Below are 24595 nucleotides of genomic sequence, written 5' to 3' on the forward strand. Positions count from 1 at the left end.
GGATCGCCCTGAAGAAGCTCATGCTAGCAGAGGGAGTAGATTAAAGTCTGGTGCCAGTCAGAGGAAAAGCTTGTCGCTTGAGAAGAGACTCCATACCACAACGTTGTTGGCCACCTTGTGGGAGGACTCCAAAGCCTGTTCTCACAAATATGTGCAACTTGACCAGCTTAGTAGTTATGCATACCTCTTGCCCTCTACCTCACATTAGGTCTCTGGAAGGCAGACCTCTTTCAACATGATCACACCGATTAAATCTCCCTTCTCTACTTTTCCAACATGTCTCGTTGGTTGGCTGTTTGCATACGGGTGAGTGCTGAACCTGCCTTGTTAGGATTGCCAGAGCCCAGGCTCTAACTCCATGTCTGATCCGTGTATTTGTGGATAAGAACGTATTTTAGTCCCTGTCTTAGGCCTTTGTTGTGAAGAGACACCATGGCCATAGCCTGTCTTCTAAAGAAAAGCATTTAATTGGAGCTGGCTTACAGTTCTGAGGTTCAGTCCATCATCATCATGGTGGAAGCATGGCAGTGTGCAGGCAGACATGTGCTGGAGAAGGAGCTGAGAGCTCTAAACTGGATCAGCAGCCAGCAAGAAGACACATTGTGAGAACAGGCCTGGTCTCAGCATCTGAGACCTCAAAGCCCACCTTCAGTGACATACTTCCTCCAACAAAGTCATACCTACTCCAACAAGGTCACACTTCCTAATAGTGCCATTCCCTATTAGCCCGTGGGACCATTTTCTTTCAAACCATTATATTCACCACTATCAGGGAGTCCTGGTATAGCAGTAAATGCTGAGGTGATCTGCCATGACCTACTAGAAAAGTGAAGCTGGACAAGGTTTACCAACATTGGGCCCTGTGTGTTGGCTCTTGGAACTCTGGTCCATGACAGGGTTAGGGAAGCCTTGTATGCTTGTAACTGCTATAAACTGTACATGTTGAAAATTTAGACTAAGGATGAAAGTGATCAAATTTATGGGAGGTTATTAATTATAGTATTAATCTAAGCCTTGCTAAGGGGATCCAAAAAAAATGCCACAAGACATGCAATGTACAATAATTACCATCAGGGGGCGCCATTGCTGCACCTATAGCCCAGAGCATTTTGAAAGATGCACTACTGTTTTTAACTTTGGTCTAGGCAGTAATCTGGTTTCTGGTGTCCTATAGGTGACTGCTGGTGAGTCTTAGTATTAAAAGTTTTCAGGGATAGAGATTTAGGCATGATGCCGACCTAGCAAATACAGGGTCCTGGGTCCAATCTCCAGCACAAAAACAGACAAAATCGCTTTTCTGACTAGTTGCCCCAAACTCCATAATGAACTTATGCACATTAGAATTTAGGATATTTACATCAAAGCCTGCGAGAAGCCTAAGTCTAGACCTTGCAGAAACTGGAAAATGGGATTGGTGGTTTTCCCAGAACTGTGTGAACGAATAGGAAATCCACGGGCTTTCGTAGCAGAGAGCTCTAGATTGGGTGTTAGCATCATCTCGTAGTGATAGGTCTTTGGGAAACTGGCAGGGCCAATTCTCTAGGATAGTTAGAGGCTCAGCAGTTCCTGGCATTCCTTCCAGCAACATTCTGGATCCTTAGCACGTACGTAATGACATGTTGCCATCCTGGACTTATGCTTGGGTTGGGGGTTCTTGGTTCTCCACCTTCCCCACTAACCTCAAAGTCTCCTAAGCAGGAACTACATTCACCATTGCATCCCAAGTACCCACAATAACCTGGTTGGAAGCATCCCAGGAAATGGGATGGAGGAACAGAAAGAATGCACAAGTGAACGGGGAATTTGCTCTTTTAAATAAAAGACCTAAGGGTTTGGATAATGCCCAAATGTCGCTAGTTGGAATAGCTGGGTGCAGTCAGGGGGTTTGTCTATGGTGTATCACTGACCTGGTCTAAGAGGCTAGACTAGGAGAAAGCTCAGAGATGAGAATTGGGTTATCTTGATACATCTTTTTCTTCTCCCAGCACAAGATTCCTGAAGCTATTCCCATTTCTTTGGGGTTTACTGTTTCAATAGTCTGGTAGCCAGACTGAGGAACACGAGTGTCTCTAGGATATTTTTATTTCTGGCAGGCTGGCTACAGGAACACAGAAGTTATCCTTTACCAGTAAAGGCAAGAAGCCATGCTCCTGTAAGTGCGGGAGAGTAACAACCACCTGTCTCCATGAAAGCAGATCATGGCATCTCTGTAGCTGGTAACCACAACACTTGAGCCAACTGTGGCTTCCACAAAACAGGTTTGTCTTTGGCTCAGCGAGTCTGGAGGCTAGTAGTCCTCAGCTGACCAATAGCCTTCACCTGTTCTCTGTCATCTAAGATGGCTGCCTGAGTATCCTGGTCCAGGGAGGCTGCAAGGCAGGCTGGGAAATGTAGTCTTTAAACCTTTTGTTCGAGAAGACTTAAAAATTGTGTTCGTATTATTTAGAACAAATTGGCAAATGCACATTGGGAGGAAATGAGTCTCTCCTGTGGACTTCATTTATCTCCAAAATTATTAGGGACCTTTCTGGATTGGGTGTTGATGTTTCAAAACTTTGGCTTTTAGTCCTTTGGTCATTGGGCAAGATGTGTCATTTGTCACACTCAGTCATTTAAAAGGTGTCAACATTAACATCTGAAGGGAAGACATGGGACCAGGAGGGTTCTGTGGGTGTGAGGCTCCTCAAAATGCAAACAGATCCTCACTCAGTGTCCTGCCTACATACACTATCCTAACATGTATCTGTCACTATAACAAAATACCTTAGGCTAGGAGAGTTATAAAGAATAAAGTGTGGTGTAACATGAATAAATACATTAATAATAATATAAAAAAGAATAGAGTGTGTCATAGTTCACTATCCTGCCCCATAGGCCCACAGATACTACACACACACACACACACACACACACTGCGCCTCAGGCAGCTGCAAGCAGAGGGGGTTTTGCAGAGGGAACCTAGTGCCCCTGAATGAAGTGTTTCTGTAGGAGACTGTCTGATAAGCATGCCTATGGTAAAAGCAAGAGTTTGCTCTGGAGGCTGGACTCAGTTCTGTTCAGCTTGTTCCAGGCCCCAAGAGAAGTTCTTGCTGAGATCTACATTTCTGTTTCTGCCCTGTGGGGCTTGAACTTCCTGCTCTGAGGCTGGCTCGATGCAGGTGCTTTATTGGCTTGTAGACAAAGAGTTATGGGTCCCAGAGCCTCAACAGGAATATAAAACCCAGCTCTTGTCTTAATTCCAGTGGCTTTTCCTGCTACCTACACTTTGCCAGGAAGCCTTAGACAGCAGATTCTATGTGGTACAGACACCACCTCAACCCCACCTAGCTGCTGGTCTCGGCTTGCTGGTCGACCCGAGGTAGCATGCACTTGCTCACCCCAAGGCAGACCTGCACGGCTGTTTCAGGCCAGGTGATGAGTGTTACTTCTAAGTAAGAACCTTTGATTGCCAGCAGGATTGTGCACAGATTGGCAGTGCATGCCCGCAGCCTCCCAGCACCTTCTAATTAGGCTTGTCTATGCAGTGCTTTTAGTCACAAGTGACGGTGCACACCGGTCAGACAGGCTGTGCCTCTTCATTAAGGACAACCTTGATATGAGCCCTCAGCAGTCCCTGGCACACTGCAGGAACAGGACAGAACTTCTGCAGTTTCAAGCCACTGAGCTTCTGTCTGTCAGCGTGGCCGGTTAGTTTTGTTACAATTGCATTACCCAACCCAACCTGGTTGCCATGGTGGAAATGCCAGATACCCAGTTTCCCAGCCTTCTTTGCAGTTCTGGTGTGTGGCAGGGACCAGCAGAGCTACAGCGGTTTGGGTCTGTGAAGGGCTCATCACTCCTCCTAGGCAGCCATCCTTCCCACCAGTTCTGAGAGCCACTGTGTGTTCTCAGTAAATCCCCTTTCACCTTGAGTCACCTGCAGCCCATTTACATTGATGTGGTCAAGAGCCTTAGGTAGCTGCATTAACCTAGGCCGACCAGACGCTGCAGTGAAGCGGGAGTGGAGGAAGGCACTGTCAATCTGAGAGGGCTCCGCCCCCTCTGGGACTCTTCTCCCGGAGCAGCATTGCATGCATATTCAGCTCTGCATAAGACGGGAGGTCTGCTCACCCTTCGCATACATGAGCTCCCCCCCCCTTTTTAATTTGTAAAATTGGCAAATAATAGCAACAATAAGACAAAGCTACAAATCTATCACGTTATTATTACCCCAGGCTCCATTATCCGAGACCCCCTAGAGAACACCAGAAATTTCAGCTAGCCCTGAGCCCGACATAATACATCTGCTGCGGTATTTCATTATGGATCTCAGCATCCTTACGAGGCAGTCTCTCTCCTTGTTAAGTGCTTTACGACTTCTCCTTGGCACATCTGAATCGCCAGCTCCTTACCCTTAAGCCTTGGCTAATCAGTAAAGGTCCCTGAAACAGTTAACTGATGTCACACAGCAGATGGCTGTGATAGGTGCTAAGTGGGTAGACACACAAGTGAACTACCTGGACACACTGGTCTGATGGAAGAATCTTTTCCCAGCTGAGATAAAAAGTGGCCATTGCAGGTTTCATCGAACTACTCAGTTTATTAATAGCTCATTTATTCCTGCAATTTTCCATTTAAGTTTTTGCAATTGTAACTGGTTGGAGTCTACCAAGCTTGTCGGAGAGGTGTAAGTGTTAAATTAACTTCTGGCGGCATATCCAACTGGAAGATAGCAGTTGGCATGGCAACTCATGATGAACAAAACCTGTTCCTGTCGTTTACCTCCATGAGGGCGACAGAGAAGTCCTCAGAGTTCGGATCCATCTGTGTCTCTGCTTAAGACCAGAGGCCCCAGCTTAAGGCCCTGAAGACTCAGGGGCATGGCAGAAACTGAAGTCTTGAGGTGGGAAAGAGACTGCTTTTATTTGGCTCACAAAGTGCAGGAGGGCGGGGCGGCTGCACACCTGCTGTCACACTGGAGTCTGGGATTGGTCCTGATGCTGCAGCCAGGCTGCTCCCCCGTGATGGAGCCATACTGTAATCCAAGTTTGCAAAACTGAACTGAAAATGGGTCAATGACCGACCCCCTTCCCAACACCCCTTCACCCTCACACACATTACGGATCCTCATTCCCTCCTGAGAAAGGCACCCACGCACACACACACCCTCGCTAGGTCCCCTTCCCTGTTGAAAAGACCTTTTAAAGTAACACGGATCCCAACCAAAGAAGTTTGGAAGCCCAGAACTTTCTCATCTAAGTGGCTGCCAGTGCCCCCCCGCCTCGGAGGCTCTCCCTTGTTCTCGCCAGCTCTGCCCCAGATTCATGGGCTGTTTTCAGAATCGTTGGCAATTTTCTCTGCATTGTCCTGACAACCCTTGGCAATGAAATTTAAAAGCTACTTAACGAATCTTGTGACAGAAAAATCTGGAAGCGGGGAGGCTCCTTCCTGAGGGCTGGAATGCCACCGGCCTGACAATGGGATCAGAGAGCATGCGCACCGGACTTAGGAGTGAAATTTCCGGTGCACTCAAACTGTTGAGCGGGCACATGACCCCAGAGTAGCGCCTGGATCCCCTCAGCTGATGCACTGACCTGCAGGGTCGGTGTTGTTAATTAGATTTCTCGGCTCATGCCCAGACAAACCACACCAAACCAACACGGTCCCACGTGGAGAGGTTTAATAGAACGACGGGACAGGGGTGGGGTCAAGAGAAGAGGAGGAGGGAGAGGATGAGGGGATTCGGTCTTTTATGGGAGTATTGGCGTCATTTGCTCTCAGGTGGAGGTGGGCTTATGAACAGGTGTATCCTGGAAATGCTTGGCTGTTTCCATGGTGATGGATGTGCCAGGTCCCTGTCACCTGTGGGTGGCACTATCGCTGGGGGTAGAAGCTGTCCGAATGCCAACAGTTGGAGAGTTGGAATTGGGGAGAGGAAGTGACTCCAAGCGAGGGCAAACTCTAGGAGGTTGTCCCTCTTATGTCTACCCTTAGCTCTATCCTAAATGCATAACCCAGGAGCTTTAAGAAATCTCTAAATTGAAGAATTGTAATTATCCTTAAGAAGAAACTTTCTGGAAAAGTGTTGCAGTGTTAAAAAAAAATCAAATATAATCTTCCCTATCAAATACTATACAACTTGTGTTTGGGACAAGAAATGGAGATCTCTTTGTTTCCCTATCTTGTAAAATTTGCAGATGTCCCGTATCCTCCCCACTCAGAAAAGACCCATTGCTCCACTCTAGGAATTTGATGGCCTGGGGCAGTGACCCCTCTCCCTTCCTCCTCCATCTCCTAGATGCCTATTTTTTTCAGACTAGCAAACTAAGTACGACGGTGACATCAGACTCCATACCTTTAGTCCCAGCACACAGGAGGCAGAGGCAGATGATTCCTGGTAAGCTGGAGGCCAGTGTGGTCTATATAGTGAGTTCTAGGACAGCCAGAGCTACATAGTGAGACCCTGTTTCAAACAATAAAACAAACAAAATGAAACAAAACAGTAAAGCTTACCTTGTCCAGACACTTAATTGAAATGGTGGTTTGTGGTCTGTTTCTTTGTAATCCTGAACTTATTGCCATGAACTTATGGATGTCCCTAAGCTATAGAAGGACAAGGCATGGCCTGTGGCTGGCTATCTATCTATCTATCTATCTATCTATCTATCTATCTATCTATCTATCTATCTATTTATCTATTTATCTGTCTATCTATCTATCCTTCTATCTACCCATCTATCTAATGTATGAGTGCTCTGTCTGCATGAATCCCTGAAGGCCAGAAGAGGGCATCAGATCCCATTATTTGTGGCTGTGAGATACTATGTGGGTGCTGGTAATTGAACACAGTACCTTTGGAAGAACAGCCAATGCTCTTAACTACTGAACCACTTCTCTAGACTCTCAGCCTGTGGCTCTTAGTGTCCCAGCCTTTGACCTTAGAACCCACACTTACTAGAGGACCAACAGAATTTATTTATTTTTGAGATGGAAGGGAACATGCTAAATCATATGCTCAAAGGAGACGAGAGCACCTGGTCATCCTGTCTCCCCTAGGGCCTTGACCACATTGCTTAGCTTCCCTTAGTGGCTTCCGTATGTATAGAATTGTCATGTGACTTCTCAGGGTTTGGCTGGTAGATCTCGCATATAAAGTTATACAGTCAGAGTTTAGTCTCCCACAAAACTTGACTTGGTAGTGACTGGTCCCTGGAAGCTGTGAGCTCTACACTCAACTGTGTATAACCACCTACAAACTCACTCATGCATGCCACATACTGCCCTGTGCACAGTTTGTCCTAAAAGGGAGAGTGGTATGATTTAGTCTTAGTTAGGGTTTTACTGCTGTGAACAGACACCATGACCAAAGCAAGTCTTATAAAGGACAACATTTACTTGGGGCTGGCTTACAGGTTCAGAGGTTCAGTCTATTATCATCAAGGCAGGAGCATGGCAGCATCCAGGCAGGCATGGTGCAAGAGGGGCTGAGAGTTCTACATCTTCATCTGAAGGCTGCTAGCAGAGAACATGCTTCCAGGCACCTAGGATGAAGGTCTTAAAGTCCACACCCGCAGTGATACACCTCTTCCAACAAGACCACACTTCCCAATAGTGCCACTTCCTGGGCTGGGCTTGTACAAACCGTCACAATAGTCTTCCCTGGGAGCTTACCAGTCCGCAACAAGCACACTTGCCAACAAGCCAAGTCCACAACAGTAATACACTGGGTGCAGATAAGAAGATGTACCAGGAGAGGCCTCTCCTGGGAGGTGCCTTGGGAGCTGGGACCTAAATAACAAGATACTGGCTACTCGGCACTAAAGGGACAGTCCCAAGGGATGTAGCCACAGTACCTTCCATCCTAGATGACCCACCCTAATGACTTGATCACTTCAGTAAAGGCCCCTATCAACATGACACAAAGCTTGGCATACTTGGGAAGAGGGACTCTCCACTGAGGAATTGCCTGCATCAGATGGGACTGTGGGACATGTACGGGACATTTTCTCTTGATTTTTTTTAACTGATGTAGGACGTCCCCAGCCACTGTGGGCAGTGCCACCTCTTGGCAGGTTGACGCGAACTGTATGAAACAGGGAGCCGAGCCAGTGTGCTGACTAGTTTTATGTCAGGGTGACACAAGCTAGAACATTGAGAAAAATGCCTCCTACCCAGTTGGCTTGTGAGCAAGCCTGTGGTAAAATTGGCTTGTGAGCAAGCCTGTAGTGCATTTTCTTGATTGATACTAGAGGATTCAATTCATCCTGCATGGGTTGTACCACCCGTGAGATGGTGGCTCTAAGTGCTGTAAGGAATCAGGCTGAGCAAGCCACGAGGAACAAACCCAGAAGCAGTGCTCCTCCGTGGCCTCTGCATCATCAGCTCCCGCCTCCAGGCTCCAGCCCTGTTTGAGTTCCTGCCCTGACATCCTCCAGCTGAAATAAATCCTTTCTTCCCCTCGTTGTGTAGGGTCCTGGTCAGTTACTATGAGCAATAGAAACCCGAAGACAGCACACTAGGGGGAGCAAGCCAGTAAGCAGTGTTTCTTCTCTATTTGGTTTCTGCTTCCAGCTCCTGCCTGAAGTTTCCACCCTGGCCTCCCTTGATGATCGACCCTAACCTCTAAGAAGTAACAAACTCACTCCTCCCCAAGTTGTTTTATCACTTCAACAGGAGAAACCAAACCAGTACAGCCCCACTTCTAAAATCACGAACAGAGGAATTTGGAGAATGTTTTCACCATATGAATCCTGGGCTCCCATTAGCAGTAGATGGCTCCCCAGCCTCAAGCCATACATGCATGGAGGCTAATCTCTCCTGCTGCCTTCTGAGAGCACACAGTGCCGCTGTCATTCCCAGGCTCAGTCTGACTGAGCAGTGGCCAGATGACTTCTGAAGTAGTCCCATTCTCCACTCTCCTAGGAAAAGCTCACATACGTGACCCAGCCGTACCTGGTCAAGCTATGACCACCAGAGTCCTGCAGCTGCCCTAGGGGTCCAACCAGCATTCCTTGGCCATATTGGCAAGACTCATGGAGTCTGGCAGCCGGGGCCATTTTACTAGAAATATGAAGTATGAAACTACCCATGGAGAGAGAGCTAAGAATTTAGGTATTGAATGCAGTCTCATTCATTCATTCATTCATTCATTCATTCATTCGTGCTAATTTGTTAAATACAAGAAACCATGCTGATCACAATGAAAATCTCTTTAGTCCTGGGGATATCAGTGTGTTCTAGGGGATGCGTTAACAGGCACAGAATAAACACCTAACGCTGAATCTCAGAGAAAAGACCAGAACAGATGCTACAGGTGTGAATGGGGTCAGACGCAGTTTGCTAAGGCAGGTCTGGGGATAATAAACATCCAGAATGCTTGTGAAACACGAGGGTTTCCATTATTAACTATTCCCCCTACATTATTGCATATGGAGGCTGGTCTGAGCAAGTCTGAAATCTGGCTAGTTCTACGGTTAGCTGATGACTCCTGATGGTAATAAAGACCGTTTCATGTTTGTAAGCACCAAGATGACATTTCTATCTTTGTGCCATCTCCTATGTCAGGCAAGGTGGCAGGTGGGCACTGAGGGTCCTTGGGATAAGCATTCCGACTACTGTCACCTGAAGGTGAAACTAGTGACCCTCACAGTGACAGTGTACATACACTATGTTGAGTATTCCTGGCTTGTCTAGCTTGTTTCTATTCAAGGTTTGTCCCTGTCGCCACATTTCTGTGGAGATTCGCCTGGCAGAGTTTGGGATAGGTGCCACTTGTCTTTTACATCTGATAAAGCCAAGTGTGCCTACGTCTTGAGTGAGGCAGGCAGAGAGGGGAGGTGTGTGTGGCTGAGCTTTCTCTTTTTAGATGAGAAAACAGAACTTGTGTTTGCAAAAAGAACCCTATTTCTGTGTCCCATCTGATGTCACACCCATTTCATTTTGAGCCACCTCCCTTCCCAGAGCACAGGCCACTTTCCCTCAGCTCCTTCTCCCCACCCCTCCTCTCACTCCCCACCTCTGCCTCCTCTATTTCCTGTGCCTTCCCCTTCCTCTCACTTCCTGGTCTATTTTTCTTCCCTCTCCTCCTCTCCCTTCTCTTTTCCATTTTCCTCTTTCTCTCTTCGCCTCTTTCCTTTCCTTTTCTCTCCTCCCTTATTTCCTTCCTCTTCCCTCCTCTTCCTCTCCCATCTCTTTCTCCACCTCTTGCTTCTTTTCCATTATGAACCACCTCATACTTGTTGCCTTTTGATCTGGAATATAATATTACCGGGAGAATTTAATTCAGGGACTTTAGGTCAACAGGGGCTGTGGGTATGATTCACACATTGTTTTTCTCTAAAAAATGGGAGCAGTTCAATCTCACACATACTTACTTGAACATACATTTAGTTCCCTTGGCCTTCTGGGTTCTGAGATGATTGAAAGAAAAAGGAATGGAATGTCGTCCCTCTCGGCAGCTCCCTTCCTAAAGTGAGCTTCTTCTCCCTGCTCTGGAGACAGACCTCCATCAGTAATCTGCTGCAGCCAAGGGCATGGCCCCAGTCCTGTAGAGACTGGGCTCTGCATGGGCTAGAAGAAGCCTCCTTAGATGAGGAGATTAAGTGTGGTGTGGGGCCGGGATGATGTCCTGAATCAATGTGTATTACTCACCCAAGCAAGGGCCATGTCAAGGACCCCAATGCCTCAGACCCACAGGAACGACACAGCCTTCCCCTAGCCATGCTAAGAGGAGTGGCAAATTCTTCCCCTGGTCCAAGTAGAACACTGTCATCGGGTTGGCCCTTAACTAATATCAATGCGTGCAGAAACTCTCAACTACAGCTTCCTCTTCCCAGATGACTGAGTCCTGAGGCTGCCCCTGACACAGGCCTCCCACATAGGTGAGCTAACCTGCCTCTTCCCTGTCCCTGCTGTGCATGGCAGGTGGGTTGCTGCTGGTGTGTCTCCAGCAGAGCTCACAGCCACCTGACCCCAGCTTTTCTGTATCTGCCTTTTCTTCGGCCCCCAACCCCCCAATGCCACAGTTAGGTTTTGCAGGCTGCAACGGTGCAGCACCCACATCTGGAAGGTCTGGAAATGGGGCTGCCTAAGCTCTTCTGATGCTGATGGAGGATGGGTAAAGTCTCTGATCCCACCACACTGGCAGGGCCAGTCTTGTTTCCTGCTCACATTCCAGAAGACGCTGATGCTCTGCTCCACAGTCACCCCCTTCATTGATTTCAAGGATGAAAACAGTTCTCTGAGAAGGAACAGTCCCAGAACAGTGGCCAGCCATGAACATGGTGGGGGAGGAGTCTGGCTCTGTTTAAAGTGTGGGTGTAGACGAATCAGCTAGGAAGATGAGGGTCCAAATGTTCTGTGAACTAGGAACAAATCTTGTTTTCTCTCTCACTTGTGGCCCCTGGATCATATGGGCACCTACGGTTTTGTATGTGATGTAGAAGCTTGAATGTCTAAGGGGACTAATGGGACCAAGGAGAGGAAGAAAGGTAGAGTAGAGCAGAACAGGCCCAGTGTTATGGAGTTTTGTGTGACGCGCCCATATGTAACGCATGACCACAACAAAAAATTGAAATAAAAAAACCCAATGGCCACAATGTCTCATGGGCTCCGATGAGCTAAGGCATAAAGAAGGCAGAGGCAGGTGGATTGATGAGTTGAAGGCCAGCCTGGTCTGCAGAGCGAGTTGCAGGACTGAGAATGTCTGATGTAGAACGATGCTGGGAAAATGCAACACAGGTTTCCCTGGGTGTGTTTTCAGATCATGCTGGGCCTGGTCCTCAGTTCCTGCTTCTAGGACAAGGTTTCTCTGGAAAGGATCCGGCCTTCCCTCTAAAGCAGATATTCCAACTTCAATTCCACCCCCAGTGACCTGTGCTCAATATGACACAGGCAATGCAAGCCTGGTATTGAATGTCATGGTAATGTCGTTGTCATGGTAACACTTCTTGGGGGTACCCTGGCAAGACCTTTGCCTAATCTGGAAAAAAACTTCTGAATCACTAAGAGATGAGAAACCACCCTGGTCGTCCTCACAGAGGGTCTGCCTCACTCACTAGGGGGTCTGCAGGCAGGAAGAATGCTGGAAAGTAGTATCTTGGGGTCCCATCCAGTATTACCCACTTTCTCAAGTTGCCCTTTGGAGTTTCCACATCACGTCCTGTCCTCAGGGGTTCACCTGATGCCAAGAACTTATAGGAAGAACAGCATCACCAACCTGAACCCCAAGGCATTTTGTTCTCAAGTCTCAGAAGCTAACCCTTCACCCTAACAGCCAACAGCCCACCATCTGTTCCATGGGGGTCAGAGCTGGGACTCTGGATGCTCTTGTTGGGCACTTGTTAGAGTGACCATGGCAGGGTTGAGCCATGTTTACTTTGTTCTCCGAGTTTGTTTTATTTTTAAAGGCCTCCTGTAGTCTAGGCTGGTCTCGAACCCATGGCCAAGGAGGATGACCTCAAACTCCAAATCCTTCTGCCTCTGCTTGGACATGGGATGCAGGGATGACAGAAATAGACAACCATGCCCAGCACAGGCTGACCTGGAACTCACTGAAATGCTCTTGCTTCAGTCTCCTGAGTGTGGAGATGATAAAACACAGTCAATGGTTAAGTTTCCAGGTGTCTGGTAGGAGGGAATGGTCCACCACACCAGGAGACCCTCCTCCTAGGGATGCTGTGTAAAATCAAAAATGGCAAGGCAGGATGGCCTGCTGAGTGTTCAGGCTGGGCTGTGGAGTCAGGTTTCTGGGCTTTTCCATTTCTTGGATCCAGGGAGCTTTCACAGGCACAGGGCATCCACAGAAGGCCCAGGGGAGCGAATATCCAGGAATAGACCTACCTACAGGAAAATCAAAGAAGTGCGGATCTGGATATCGGTTCGAGCTACTCGGTGTGCTTAAAATGTCGAAATTGGCAGAACCCGTGCACATTGACTCGTTTCCTCCTGGGGCCTCGCCCTTTCTAAGCATCACCTTGATGTAGCACAAAGACCCTTTGAGGTGGGGTGTTCATGTTCCCACTTTACAGGGACCAGAAGAGAAGCTCCAAGACCAAAATTAGGCACCAAGGACCATGTGTGCTCTAGATATGAGAGTCAACAGCCTTGGGAAGGGGTCAGCAGGCTGCAGAGGTTCTGGTTTGTCTGAGCAGACTAACAGTAGGCAGACCACAGAAAGAGGGTTGGGAAGGAGGCCCACCTGATCTCAGCAGGATTAGCCGGTTTTATTGTGGGTCAAAGCTGACTAGACTCCTAACAGAGGTCACTGCTCAGGCAGAACCACAGGAGCAGGTCTGGCCAAGAGGGAGGAATGTCGGAATCGCTGGGCTGGGCCTGTGGTGGGTGGGAGTGTGTCTCAGAGCAGAGGTGGGGCTCTGGGGTTGGGAGGGAGAGACGCTCCCCAGGCTGAATCCAAGACAAAAGTTGAGGCCAAGATGTTGCTCTTTCTCCTGGCTTAGGGAGGGAAGTAAGAGAGAAGCAGTGTGGTCTTAGGAATCAGACAAGCCTAGTTTTAATATTGACTTTCCCTATGGATTTTTCTATGTGTCCTCGAGGAGGTTTCTCAGCTTCTCTGAGCAAGTTACCCGTATTCTGCAGGTTGGTGGAGACAAGGAGATATGTTACTGTATGTGAACTCCGAGCTTCAGTTTTACACACTATGACATTGGCTGATATTATCCCGATATGAACATCCATGCTAACTGTCACGTGTTTGGGAGAGTCTCCTTTGTTTGGTAGGACCCACCCCCAACCTTATGCAAGTCAAAATATAAAGGTTCACCTTCTCTTTCTTGCAGAGTTCCTACTCAGCAATCAAGATCCATTTCACAAGTTTCCTGCAGTTTGCAGCCCCCAAAATATGTCAGTATCTCCAGCACGCGTCACACCATGAGTGGTTCCGTTTGCCCGCAGTCTATCTTCTCAGCTGGGCCTCAGGAGGATCGGACACTGGCATGTCCCCATTGTGTAATGGTTTTCCACGTGTGGTTTGGCATATCCTGGGGGAACACCAGGCCACTTCCGGTACCCTAGAAGTCACAGCCTCTGGGATATTATTTGGCATTTTCATCTTGTCGGTATTTGCTCTGCTAGGGAATCAAACCACTGACATTTTTAGTAGTAACAGGGAAGTGGCCCCAGAGCACCACATAGTCACTGAGGTCTCCATGGGCACACACTTGCATGCACACACATGTCAAGTTAAAAATGTCCTTAATGAGGGCTGTGGCATGTGCCAGGCCCTGGGTTCAGTCACCGGCAGATCCCCCAAAGTCCTCATCAAAGCAGGAAAATGTCTCGTGTAGAACACACCCTGAGTACGTGTCTTTTTAGCAACCCGTGTGGCAAAGTAAGCAGGGACAAAGGGACTGTTCTGTTCTGTGCCAAAGCTCTGTGCCATTTGCCTCTGAGCTGAGGAAGCCATTTTTCAGAAAATGCCATTTCTACCTGGAAGACTTGGGCATGATCCACTAGACACAGGTAACTGGTCTAGTTTCTTCAGAAGTTAGCAAAGCGAGTCTGTCTAAAGCAGGTGATGGTGTTCATGGCTAAGGAAAGACTCTGAGTATGACTGTCTGCTACCTGTTAAGACACTGTGAGCTCAGTGGTCCCTCCAACCCTTGGTCTGATGGGAAAGATGACAGGCAGGATGTTTTCATTGGCTAACAGGATGCATGGCTGTGTTAAAGGTCTGTGTGAGCTGGTGACGCATTGGGTTCCAGATGGACACCACACAATGATTCTTACTGTGCCTGAACAGAGAAGGTAGTTGTGGATCTGTCGCCACACGACCTTTAACCCTTGTCAAAGGCTTACTGTACTGCTGAAGCACGCCCAGGGGCTGTTAAAATTCTTCCCAAGGTTCCTAAGTATCTGCCTGTGGGACATCAGGCTAGCCCAATTTGTGGCCCTAAGTTGAACACAGGAGCAGATGTGGGAACCCAGGTGTCTTTGATTACAGGGTTTGAAAACATGTGCCCCAATGCCAGAGTTTCTCATTCAGCATCTCTGCTCTTGTAAAATGTGGTTTATTTCTGTGTAAATCTGTTGTCCATGGATATGTGTTGGATTGGATCCACTACATTAAACAATGAATGAATGAATGAATGAATGAATGAATGAATAGGTGTGTTCGGTTTTATTTCTTATGAACAGATCCTTGAGGTTCTCAGTAATGTTTGGTGCTGTAGTTTCTGTGGGACAAAGTCTCACTGTTGGAGCAGAACTTACTGTGTAGCTCAGGCTGACCTTGAACAAAGACCTGGAGGGTTGCTGGCATAGCACATATGAAGTGCTCACTACAGACGTATGGTGTGCCGGACTTTTGGACTGGTGACTGGTTGTTAGACTACCTCAGCCTGCAGTCACTCTGGGTGTTGGTGGTATTTGAAACAGATACCCAGGGAGGCCTCCTTTGCCCGATGTCTGTAAGGGGCTGCTGGGAGCCAGAGCCGATGTTCAAACAGCCCCTCCCCCCCCCCCAGATGGCAAGGGAACCCAAGGGCTGAAGATATCCTATCTCTAGATGGGGAAGTTGGGGTGCCACAGTCTCCTCTGAAGGTGTGCTCCTAAGAACACTAGGCTCCTTGTCGTGAAGGTCTCACTGTGTCACACCACCCTAAGCCTCCCACACAGGAGCCTCCGATGGGCAGACAGCTCCCAGACCACAGAACTCCTCTGCTCCTTAAGGGTCAGTCTTGAGTCTCTCTGGTCAGCTCCTGTGGTGGTTGTAACAGGAGCTGGCCAGGGAATGATCTTGGAAGCCCTTGGAGCACAGTTCAGAAGCCTGATTTATGCTAAGTAGGATTACCCAGGGGCCCTTCAGCCACATCCCAAATTGCTTACTTCAGAAGGCAGGCCCTCAATCCATTTCTTTCCTGCCTTTACACTGGGTTTAGGCCAGATTGGGTGGCATATGGGATCGCTGAGACCATCTCTTGAAATTAAATTTCAGAGACGTTATGGGTCAAGTCTGGGGCAGCTTGTAGGCTATTTTTGAAGATGGGCCATTTCAGAGGAGAGCGAAGGTGGATGCTTCCCACTCCTGCCTTCCTATGCCTGGCTGTACATGACACATCCTGGCTCAGGAGAATGGCTGACTGTGCTCTCCTTACTGATGGACAGGCCTGAGTGGGGACCACTGACCTTTTCCTGCCACCCTGTAATGTAATCCAATCTCCCCCAGGCCTGAAAGAGAACCCCTTCCCTGTCTGTGCTGAGTGGCTGCTGTCATTAGAGCTGAGGCCACTAAGCACTCGAGGAAGCAGTAATGGGGCTGGAGGGAAGGAAGCTCATTAGCTAATGTAGTAAAAACACAGAAAGAAGAAACCCAACGACCTTCAAGGCTTTCAGGGCCTGCAGTACTTGAGGGCACCCTGGGGTTTCTAGGACCCTGGTGAGGGAGGCTTCCTTTGCTGGGCCTATGGAAGGGAACTGCTAGGAGCCAGAGCTGAGCAGAGAGAGGAGGGGCGTTGAGATGCAGCTGTGATTGAGGCCTTGGCCAATTCTAGGGAAGCCAGGGTGACTTTGTGTACTTGTTTTGCATGAAAGAGCCTCAGTTTTTCTCCCCCACAAGGATTCCCCCCCACCTCCACTCCAGGAAGGGCCAGAGCCTAAGGCAGCAAAGTTCTTGGCAGAAACCTTCAACAGTCAACTCCTGCAAGCCAGGGAAACGGGTGCCGGGATCCACAAAGAAGTCTAGATTATGTGCCATTCCTGGACCACAGAGAGTAAAGGGAGACCATCTGGGGACCCAGGGAGCAGAATGATCTAGTCCAAGTATACAGGAAGCTGGAGCTAGAGGAAATGTTTACATTTCATTCTAAAAAGAAGAGTTGTCTTAAGTGGGGGGGGGGGTCCACAAATGGACTTTGGCCTTAGATTTTAGCTGGGACTCAGTTTCTCTGAGTACTATTAGTTAAGTATTTCTTTGGGAGAGGCACAGGTAAAGGAATATAGGGATTATTTTTAATAGTCACCCCTCAACCTTTCTGCTTGCATAGGGTGAGCTCAGATGCTACACCCCGAGGCCTTGCCCTTCCTTCCTGTTCATGAGGAGAGCAGCTCTCCCCACACCGCACCGAGCCAAGGCAGGCTGGTCCTCACTGCCCCGATTCCACTCTTTGTTCTTCTTATTATCATAGATATTTTTTTAAATAAGCCAGCCTCCTATCCCGTGAACGTGACAGGTTAAACATTCTCCTTCATAAAACATAGCTTCAAAATAAAATGAGCAAGAACGACTGAAAGAACGTCAAATAATGAACAGCAAGAGGGTAGCTTCAACACGGCAGATGGGCAGATGCTAGAGGTTTAGTCAATAAAGTTCTGGGCTGGGGGTCACCTGGAGATGCATCCAGAGGGCTAAGTTGCTATGAACGCCCCTCATTGGTTCTGCCCTCCTCATTTGCATGTGGCTCCGCCCAGCTCGGCCCAAGGGCATTACCTCAAGGAATTTTCCCTGCAGTTCTCCCTGAGGGAAAAAGTACCTCCTGTCTGTGTACAGAGCCTGCTTTCTGTTTCTCTGAGTATACACCCAAGACAGGAGATTTTTAGTCCACGGTCAGCCCATTTCTTTTGGGCCCATGGTGAGGGAGCTTGCACTGGTGAGAGACACCAGCTTACTAGCGGCAGGGTGTAAAGAGAGAATAAATGGGAGGAGCTGAGGTCGCACTGTCTTCTACAATGACACCCCTCCCCAGCACCCCTCCCCGCGATCTGAGGACCTCTCCTAGGCCCCCACCTCACCACTTCCACCGCCTCTCAGTACCGCTACAGGTGAGACCAAAAGACTCTGGAGGACTGTCAGGATCTGAAGGATGCACCGCTCCGTTCCCAGAGCCCTGGGGAGATGACAGAGTAGTGTCTGTCAGAGCCAGGCACAGGGCAAAACAGTGGCGGGTGCCTAGCATCGGTAGCACACAATGGGCAGTTCACTCCGATAGAGACCCTGGCTGTTGATGTAGATTTCCCGTGATTGAAGACTATAACCACAATAACTCAAGTTAAATTTGTTAACAGCTGGATGTGGGGCCTGGAGGTGCTACCCAAACACGATTGGTGTTTCTTTCCGGTGCCACGAGCTTCTGTAATAGTGACTCCATTGGGGAAATTTTCTCTTCCAGGACAGAGCCGTTCTCACCAAAGCCACCCCTGGCTTCTCAGAAGTAGCTGCATATCCCTCCTCCCACACCGGGGGGGGGGGGGGGAGGAAACGCTGGCTAACATTTCTCATCACAACTGTCTCTCTGCTCAGTGTATTTGGGGTTGAGCTTGGCTCAGAGCAGGAGGCTCTGGTGTCACACGAGGTGGGTACTGAAGTCCAGAGCTTCGGCCAGGTCACCCGTTTTCTTAGAGCCTCGGGTTTCTTACCTGTGAAATGGGGCTGCAGTTCCTTCTCTGAGGTTTGCTAGTTACAAGGCACAGTGACGGGGAGGTGGCAGGGAGCTCTACCAAATAAAGAGAGTTATGACCGCTGCTATGCTCCGAGGTGTACCCCACTTCCGATGTAGGCTGGAAGGTGGCACTGTGGGGATAAAAAGAGAGGGTGCCCCAGCCCCACTGTAACTGGTGCAGATGAAGGTGTGACCTAAGGCAATGGAAAACCTGGAAAGTCATTCTTAAGTTATAGTGATCATAAGCATCCTCTGAAGCTGGCTGTTAAAATAAAGACGCTCCAGAGGTTCTGCATGCCAGAGACTCTGCATTTAAACACCCACACGGACATATTCCTCTGCAGAGCTTTGCAGCAACCTCCCGAGGACCCCCATAGAGCTACAGGGCAAGAGGTCCTACTCTGGAGATCGCAGATGGGAGACCACCACCCCAGATCAAGAGACTTCCCCCATACCGCTCAGATTTCTGTTTTTGAAAGCATCCAGGTGCAGGCAGCACTGAGCCGCTGTTCTGCCTGACAGCAGACAAGAGCTCATTCGTACACCCGCTGTCTTCAAGGGCAGCTGCGGCTGCTTCTGCAGTCCTGGCACACATTCTGACATCATCTACGTTTGCGACTTCCCTCGTCGCACGCATCAGAAACTGAAGTCCAGAGACACAGGGCCACAGGCTTGCAGAGGCAGTTATGGGTTAAGTTTAAAACCCAGGACATGGCCGCCAGGTTCTCCCAGAATCCCTTAGTCCTTATGGTTGGTTACAGGATATGGCTGGTGTACCCCTCCTCTACCCTGAACTCTCCAGCCCAAGGCTTGGTCTTCCATTCACCCAGAGGCTTTTCCCTATGTAATCCAGACATGTTGGTTACTTAGTCTTCTTTTGTTTTCTCTAATACTTTTGGTCTCCTGGCTGCTCTACTTGCTTCCCCTCCCCCTCCCCACATGGTTCAAGGTCATGACCACTCTGAATTCTCTCAGACATCTGTCTCTGGCTATGTCTCCCTTATATCTATAATAAGCATTCTCTTCCACCATGTCTAGGAGTAGTCATGTTCTCTCCTTTTTCTTTAGTATCTTTTTTCCTTCCTTCCTTCCTTCCTTCCTTCCTTCCTTCTTTCTTTCCTTTCTTTCTCTGTTTCTTTTCATCCAGTGTGGACAACTGCCCTGTATGTGCTAAAACCAGAGTGTCGGGGCTGAGGATCCCAGTAGGACAGCCTGCTGGACCCTTGTGTGATTAATTGCCAGCAGAGGCTGCAGAGAAACAAGCAGCCCATTGCAGAGGGGCAGACAAGGTCCTTGAGGCGGGGACATTCAATGTGATATGAGATGGGGAGAGCAGCTGTAAGCTATTTTTGCCTCTGATGGTACAGAAAGCAAACTGCAGAGATGGTGGTGGGCGCTCATGATGCTACCTAGCAGGGAAATCGGCTTCTTTTTAGTATCTGCCCACCTAGGGCTTCCAGAGAAAATGGAGATTATTCAGTTAAATCTAGATTTCTGATGACCATTTTTATTATTAATTATTATTATTACTATTCCATAGGTATGCATATATAACACTAGGGGCATGGCTAGAGTAGTCATTTTTAAAAGCCTTAATTTGAAGTTCAAATTTTCTTGATATCTTACATTTTTTATTTGCGAAATCTGACACTTTTGGCCACCATGTCACTAAGGTTACTTCACTGGGGTCACTTCTCTCCAGCCTGGTGAGGTTTAAGTCTTGTAACCAAGGGAACCACTGAAGATTGATGGTTGAATGACTGGGGCTCAGAGAGCTCATCAGGCCCAGGGTTAGAAGACCAGCACATCGCAGCAGCTGGAAAGAAAGTCAAGTTCAGGACTCAGGAAGCCATGTTCTTTCTGTTACCTAGGCTCCCAGGAATGCTGGACCGGGATAGGAAAGGAATAGCAAGTGGAGCACAGGGCATACAGCTGAGGTCACCGAGGCAACATCACTTTTCCAGTGTCATCTGGAGGTGGCTCAGTGGTTAAGAGCAGTGGTTAAGAGCTGTTCTCGCAGAGGTCCTGGCTTTGCTTCCCAGCACCCTCATGGCCGCTCACAACCATCGGTAACTCACATCCCAGGGGATCTGATGCCATCTTCTGGTCGCTGTGGGTACTGCACACATGAAAGAAGGGAGTAAATGATGGGGGCTCGGTCCCCACACATGTACTCAAGTGCACACATAAACACTTAAAGCATTAGCTATTAATGCATTGTCTAAGTTTAGTGTTTTCGGTGCTCCTGATGAATCCAGAGACTTGTGCATGCTTGTCATCTCTCTACCACCAAGAGCCGAGCATCCATTACCATTTGGCAGCAGAAGTAGATGGTAGAAGTATCATTATGTCCTCTTCCCATTGTACAGAATAAGAAAGCGAGGCCCAGAGAGGACGCACACACACACACACACACACACACACACACACACACACACACATTTATTTATCTATTTTAATTTTTCAGCACTCCCCCCCAGGCCCCACCGAGGCCATCCTGCCTCCACATTTGCTCAGTATTTAAAGCTGATGCTCCTTCCTGTCTGAGCAAAACAATGCAAATTGACATGCTCAGGGACGGCCAGTTTGAGGCAGTTCTGTTGTTGCAGATGCCATGTTTAACGCTGCCCCCTTGAGCCACCAATGCCTGTCACAGCCCTAGCCGGACCCCCATGTGTAGATCCCCAGCCCCGGTCTTCTTTTTATCTTGTGGAGAGAAGGATGCTAGGAGGGGAGCAGATGACAGCAGCTCAGGGTCTTAGCAGAGCTGGAAGTTGGAGCCAGGCCTCTGGTGCTATGGTGACAGTTACCATAGAAACTTACAAGCTGCACTCAGCCAGCCTACAGGGAATTGTGAGGTTTGTCTTAAGGTGGAGCCAATAGAGAAGGGGCAGCCCTGGAGTTAGAGTCCGAAGCAAGGGCCAAGTCTTATTTTGAAGCTACCCTCATGTGCTTCTCCATCTTCCTTGCTAATTACTTCTTCACCCCGCCCTCTTTTAAGTACCAACTAGTACTGGAGTGTCAAGTAGCTGGATGTCCTGGTCCCTTCTTCACTGGACTGCTGCTACTTCCTGGATTTACCTTTTTAGCCCAACACTTCTTTCTTTCAAGTACAGGACACTTGTCACCAGGAACACAGACAAAAAGGGTCTCTGGCCCCAGGGAACTCCCCACCGAGGCTGGAAGATAGAGAGATGCCTGAGACCATGCGGAGCAGAGGAAAGACAGAAGAGGCAGCGGAGCAGGCATGATTACGGGGCTTTAGGCACTGGGCAGTCAGGAGAGCTGTGTCCAAAGGATGGCGAACATTTCTCCGTGCCTCCTCATCTTCCTATTTCACATAGTTGTGTGCCTCATCCCCAGTTCATACACTGTTTGGAGTGGTTAGGAGGTGTGGCCCTAACGGAAGACATTTGTTACTGGGGTTGACTGTGAGGTTTCAAAACCTCTCACATTTCCACTGCTCCCCCCACACACACACTTTGCTGCTTACAGATCAAGGTGTACAGCTCTCAGTTCCTTCCCCAGTACCATTTCTGCTTGCAGCCGTGCTCCCTCTCATTATGGACTAAACCTCTGAAACCTTAAGCCAGCCCCGATGAAATGCTTTCCTTTGTAAGAGTTGCCTTGGTCTTGGTGTCTCTTCACAGCCCCAGAACATGACTAAGGCAGGTAGTATTATGTTAGAGATTATCTATTGCTCACCCCAATCTGCTTTCTCCACACAGTCGGGAATGCAGTCTGCTGCACTGCTGCATCCCAGGTGTCTAGGAGCCACGGGGACTGCATGCGGCACATGCATGTAATTGTATCCCACAGGTCAGTAACCTTCATAAGCTTGTTCTCACTTTCCCTGCACATGGGTTCCATGACCTAACTGCCATCTGATCACACTGAGGAGCTGAGGCCCAAATAGGGTTCTCCCCACTTCCACATCTGGCTTGTGGAGGGCTCAAGTTCCAAGCCCAGCTCCAACGTTTGGGGTACTCTGCATATGACAGGATCATAGCTTGACTGAAATGTCATTCATGTACCACCTAGACCCCTTTCCACATGCACCTACAAATAGCTTGGACTCCATTCACCAAGTGTTACAAACGGCAGAACAATCCATCCACTTCCAATTGTTCTCGCCATGAAACAAGAAAACAACGTCATTCCCCTAGCTGCACTCCAACTTGGCCTTGTAAGAGAGATGTGAAATCCTTAGGTTGATGGTGGCTGTAAACGTAGAGTTGAAGGTGTGCGCATCGGGCTCTGGCCTTTCTGCAATGCTCTTTGTGCTTCTTAGAGCTTGAGATGTGCACCTGTGACTTCTTTCAGTCAGGACTCACTTCAACATGAAAGATCTCAGAGCAAGCCACAGACAACTAACTGAAATTCCAGAAGAGCCACGGAGCCTTTCAAGAGTGAATGGGGTGGGGTGGGGATAGATGGGGGTTAATGGGGGTGTGTGTGTGCACAGATCATATAGCCACTCCGAATGTCTAGAATTCACCAGCACCAACAGCACCAGGAGGTCCCAGCTCACTGCAGCCACTCTGCCCTTCCCTCTAGAAAGGGCCTTTGTCCCATAACTCTGATGCCAGTCTGTAGTTGAGACAGACCTCCGGGGCCTGTAGTGCTAGAATAGATGAATCTTCTTCCTGCCTAGTGCCTTGGGCTCTACTGTTTCTAATCTAACTCTAATCCAATCTGCTGCAGCCCTGTGAGAACAGTTCCCCATACCCAGAGCTAGCAGATCTCCCAGGCTAATACTGCTGGCCCCTTAGTTGTCAATTGTCATACATTCTTCTCCCAAGGCAGCTGCACTGGCTAGTTTTAGACCAACTAGACTCAAGCTAAGGTCATCTGAGAGGAAGGAGCTCAACTGAGAAAATGCCTCCTTAAGATCAGGCTTATAGGAAAATTTGTAAACCATGCTCTTGATTAGTGATTGATGGGGGAGGGATCAGGCCATTGTGAGTGGTGTTACCCCTGGGCTGGTGGGCCTGGGTTTTATAAGAAGCAGGCTGAGCAAGCCATCGGGAGCAAGCCAATAAGCAGCACCCTTCCATGGCCTCTGCACCAGCTCCTGCCTCCAGGTTCCTGCCCTCTTTGAGTTCCTGTCCTGACTTCCTTCAGTGACAGACTACAGCGTGGAAGTGGAAGTTAACTAAACCCTTTCTTCCCCAAGCTGCTCTTGGTCATTGTATGAGTCCCTGTGCCCCTAGGAAGACTCTGTTGCTCGGAAGGTTGTAATGCCAGGCGCAATGTTTCCCCGAGGTTGCCGGGGTCTTTGATAACTCGAAAGTTTCAAAGCCCCTAGTTTGAGTTGAAGCAAGTGGGCTGGAAACAGTATTTGTACTGGAGGCATAGTCTCCTGGATGCCAGTTTGGGGTTTTCTTTCAAGAGAACCACCCACTTTCGGAGCTCCAAAAGGAGACATTCAGCTATCTTTGTTCCGATAGAAATACTGCAAAATGTCTCACCTCCTCCACACAGTTAAAATGATGTACAGGGGATTCTTGTCCACCCTTTACCTCCAAACTCTTGTCATCCAGTGGCAGACCAGCCAGGACTGTCTAGCTTGATAGACAGGCAGGCTCCTTCCCCCCACCCCCAGGCTGACTGGCTGTGGGCAGCCATGCCAGGTTCTAACCACACTTGGTTGGTTGTCTTCAGGTAGATGATGGGTCTGACAGAGCTGACAGGGTCTGGGGACTCTATAGCCCCATTCCAAGCTGTGACTAGACACAAAGGACACCCACTTGAATGACTTTCCTGATCTGGAACCAAGAGTCCCACAAGGAGGTGGAACAGGCCTGTAGGAGCCTCAGAGAAGCCTATCCCTGTCCTGTATGTGACTGGCCTCAAGACCAGGGCTCTGTTTCCTCCATCTTCTTATGCTTTCTTTTCTCACTAATTGTCATTAAGCGCACATAATGTGTTTGCATATATATATTTATTCCTAAATACAGCCTACTCAGCCCGTGTAATATTATTTGTATGCACATTTTCAGGGCTGACACTTAGGCATTAGGCAACTTGTGTGTGCATCCTTGGGGAAGACCACTTGTGGTACTCTCAGCTTTCTTCAGTTACCTGTGGTTCTTTGTGTAGAATTTAAACCTTGTCGGCTTCCCCCCATCCAACTTGGCATGTTTGTATTCCGATATTTTTGATCCTCGGTTGGTTGAGTCTGGGACTGAGAACCTAAGGATGTGGAGGTCTAGCTGTATTTT

Source organism: Micromys minutus (genome assembly GCF_963924665.1).
Source record: "Micromys minutus genome assembly, chromosome: 31".
In the NCBI taxonomy this organism is placed as follows: Eukaryota; Metazoa; Chordata; class Mammalia; order Rodentia; family Muridae; genus Micromys; species Micromys minutus.